We start from the raw sequence: 932 nt of genomic DNA, 5'->3' as shown, positions 1-932 counted from the left end.
ACAGAGTGAGATTTTCAAACGTATCACTGTATTCAGAGATTTATTGAGATAATTAGAGGGATGTAACAAAGGTTAAGGTCTCAATTACTTATAAAATGTGACATAAAATGAGATCTCTTCCCTCGGGATCTTGTCTTTTGTTCACTTCACTGACATCCAGCCGTTCACAAATAATGTAAGTTATAGAACGTTCCGGGGAATGTCGGTTACAGAATGTTCCGGGGAATGTCGGTTATAGAATGTGATGAAGTCGGAAAGATCCCCATCACAAAGGCCCTTCTGTCCATCAGTTTTGGTGAGATCCACTCAGCCTCGTGGTGGAAATCTCTCCCCAAACTCAACTGGCACTTTGCATACAAAAACAGTAAGATTAAGACAATGCCTTGATCATTTGATGAAAGATCCTCTTTTACAATCATACAAATGCCATTCCTTATTCGGAGAAATCCCCCAGCTCCTTTTCAGTTTTGTATAACACTTCCAAACATAAATTGTTCTGTATATTCAGTTTCCAACATCCGTCACCCTGTAGCTGTGTCTCTCTAATGCCATTAAATCATATCCATTTACTTCAACTTATATATTGAATTCCTCAATCTTTCTCGAGAATACAGAACACATTCCAATAGGGTGCCTTTCATTCAACTTATTAAACCATTATTTCCTGCTCCATTGAACTTTTATTCTTCATTTTGACCTGTCAGGAAACAGTCTGACACCATCATACTCACAGAATGAGGCCTGATGGATAATCTTTCATGAAGCACCATCTCCTTCCCTGTGTGTATCCTGTCCCACCGGCAGGACAGACCCACCAGTGGTGGCGGCACCGTGGTATACAGCCAGGAAAGGAGTTACCCTGGAATTCCCCAACATTGACTCCAGACCCATACAAATCTCATGGCAACAGGTCAAAGATGGTCAAGGAAATC

At 41.0% G+C, this 932-nt stretch overlaps 1 protein-coding gene across 1 annotated transcript in view; it reads left to right on the top strand.

Moving 5' to 3' along the window:
* The window catches only part of LOC125488270 (probable G-protein coupled receptor 139), a gene marked incomplete at its 3' end in the record, with an annotated part of 4,416 nt that overhangs the window by 2,438 nt on the left and 1,046 nt on the right, over positions 1-932 (top strand). The gene's annotated exons all lie outside the window — the stretch shown is intronic.

The sequence above is a fragment of the Rhincodon typus genome, unplaced genomic scaffold (genome assembly GCF_021869965.1).
Source record: "Rhincodon typus isolate 14 unplaced genomic scaffold, sRhiTyp1.1 hic_rhity00000101, whole genome shotgun sequence".
NCBI classification, from domain to species: Eukaryota; Metazoa; Chordata; class Chondrichthyes; order Orectolobiformes; family Rhincodontidae; genus Rhincodon; species Rhincodon typus.
This window is presented reverse-complemented; position numbering and strand designations above follow the sequence as displayed.